This window comes from Gavialis gangeticus, unplaced genomic scaffold (genome assembly GCF_001723915.1).
Source record: "Gavialis gangeticus isolate Ggan-Ray unplaced genomic scaffold, GavGan_comp1, whole genome shotgun sequence".
NCBI classification, from domain to species: Eukaryota; Metazoa; Chordata; order Crocodylia; family Gavialidae; genus Gavialis; species Gavialis gangeticus.
Genome location: NW_017729029.1, coordinates 50,943,120 through 50,945,953, shown reverse-complemented (window position 1 = coordinate 50,945,953; position 2,834 = coordinate 50,943,120). Strand labels below are relative to the sequence as shown.

The 2,834-nt window shown below is 40.1% G+C and overlaps 1 protein-coding gene across 1 annotated transcript in view; it reads right to left on the bottom strand.

Annotated features, from left to right (window-relative positions):
• TENM1 (teneurin transmembrane protein 1) overlaps positions 1–2,834 on the bottom strand; it is a 490,026-nt gene that overhangs the window by 402,052 nt on the left and 85,140 nt on the right. The gene's annotated exons all lie outside the window — the stretch shown is intronic.

The window sequence follows — 2,834 nt, the reverse complement described above, 5'->3', positions numbered from 1 at the left end:
ACACAGAGGCAAACTGGGCACATGCCTAGGGCCCTAAGTGAAGAAGGGGCCCCAGTTGTGCTTATTTTACATATTATAATTATTGAGTGAATAAAGCAGGGGCCCACGAGTTCGTTTGCTTAGGGCCCACTAAAGGGTTAATCCAGCCCTGAGCAGCAAGTCAGAGAATTGCAGACATGTAGAGACCAACTTCCATATGCATTCATAGAGATTAACCATCTTTTAATAATAATAAAGAAAAATTATACTGTGTGGATGCTAATTGGTGGATGCTAATTACATGCTTAGTTATGTGAAACCAAGCCCTAAGAAAACATATTTACAGGCTGAGCTTAAAAATGACAATTTAATTTCACAGGGCCATTGGCTACTTTGGGAGTAAAAGATTCGGCACTGTGGGTAAGGCTGAAAGAACTGAAAATAACGTGCGGAGACCTGGGAGGCTGAGGGCATTTATTGTCCCTAGGCTTCCATCGTGTTCCTCCTTACAGGCACCTGCCAGAAAATTGAAGGTTTCCTCTTGCAAGTGCTCTCTGGAAGCAGAATACTCACGTGAAGTCAATGGGAACTGTGTGCGCAACTGCTTGTAGGACAGGGACCCTGATGTAGAAATGGTTTCAAGAGAAGTATTTTAAGTTCATGTTTCTTTTTATTTAATCACCTCACTGTGTATTCTTGTCATCCTGGGCAAACAGCCAGGAGTATATTATGGGAAAATCCTTTGCAATAGTAAGAAAGACGAGAAATGCACACACACACACACACACGCACGCGTGTGCACACACACACTGTGAAACTGGTAATATTGCGATTCAGACATTTACCCCACAGCCTCCAAATAGAAAACAACACATTACATTTTTATTGGTGAAATAAGTTCCATTTTCTGCCAGATGTAGCAGAGGAAGTTAGATGTTTCTTTTTAATGAATGGGTACAGGTTGCAAGCACAGCTCCTATTAAAGGGCTCTCCTTTAACTTCCATTTTGTAGTTCTCTTTTCAAACTGTATGTAGTGCTCATAAAAGAGACAGCACCCGAGGCTCAAATGTGCTTCCGCTAGAACAGGTACAGTGCCTCTTTGGCCACAGCATACTTCATGCCCTCTCCATCTCCACTTCAGTCCTTGGCCTCTGTGCTCAAACAGCCAATCAGGGCACCCATTAGTGCCAACTCTGGTTTTGTGATACCTAATTATGAGCACTTAAATACTAACATCCCTTATTAACCATTTCACCATAGAACTAAGTAGCAGAAACATCCAACTAATGCACTGTCTTAAGCAGCAAGATGCTTTTTCTTGTGCCCTGACCCCTTTCATTCATTTGCAAGATGGTCTGCAGGAATCAGGTTACTACTACTCTAGATGAGCCAAATATACTATTAAATATTCTTTTGGGTATTCAGATAAGCCTCAGGTCAGCAACACACCTGCATAAGTGCACTGTTCAATAGGGATGGGCTGTTGAATTGAGGTCATGATGATGATATTTCCTCCAGCCTTGAAAACTGGGAAAGAGTAGGTCTTTATCAGGGTTGAAACCAGAATTGATAGAGGCCTGTATTAGTCGTAAAAGCATCTCTTGCAACACTTCTTTTGGTTTTCTTTATAGGAACCCAACTTTACCTGCTATTTCTAGAAGCTCCTTCTTCCTGGAATTATATTTTCCCATAAAATTTTCCCCCTCACAACTACATTAAAAATATTTGAATTGTTTTATTTTTAAATCTTGCCATTAAAAACAACTTCTAAAATTTTTCTTTCCTCCTTGTTTTCTCTCATTTTTCTTTCTTATACATCTTCAATAATTCCATCTATACATCTTTACTATATACTAATAGGAGGTACTAATTCAATGCGCATTACTAATAACAGGTACCAATACAATAACAGGTACTAACTCAATGCAGGCGCATACCTTTTTAGTGGCGCTAATGAGCAGTAGGCTAGTTCTACTGTGTATTGGTACATTAGCATGGCTTTTGCTGTGACATGCTAATTCGCAGTAGAATTTGTCTAGCGCACATTTAGTGTCTCATTTAAACACGCATCTTGTCTTGTCCTTCCTTCTACAATGTTCTTAATCTCTTCTACTATTTGTTCTTTCTGCCTCATCCTCTTATTTCCCAGCTTCCTTATTTTGTTCCATCACTTATTTAGGTCCGGAGGGCAGCAACAGAGCACTGAGTCTATCACAAGCTGAATAGCTCTGATGCTGATTGACATGAAAACAAAGAAAAAGCATAATAAAATGTGCTGAATCCCTTTCTCTACTGATCTAAACAGATTTCAGTAGGAAAAAAAAATTCCATATCAACTTTTCTTAGCACTTGCTGCCATACTTGTAAGTACAATATTGAGGGTACGCAAAGTCTGCAGACATGGAAGGATCACGGACAATTCAATCACAGGAATGATGAACAAAAAGTCAAAATATGAATTAAAATATAGTACCAGTTTATTTGCCTTGACCCCTATTCTTAATTAGTTGCCTTACATAGCATTTGCTGTTTTCATATAGCTACTTAGATAAGGCTATCAACACATGGCCAGAGAAGCAAAGCTCAAGGCATGAACAGGGAGCCAGTCACAAACGGCAACTATGTACTAACACACAAGCTCTATATTTGAATGTATGAGAAATGTATAAGCTCTGCCTTGAAAGAGAAGCATTCAAAAGCAGTATGTATTTAGCTCCAACTTTGCTGGATAGGGACTAAGCCATCACTAAGGACTGTGTCATAGTTAGCGGGGTCGGAAGGGACCTGAGCAGGTCATCAAGTCCGACCCCCTGGCATGGCAAGAAAGAGTACTGGGGTCAAACGACCCCAGCAA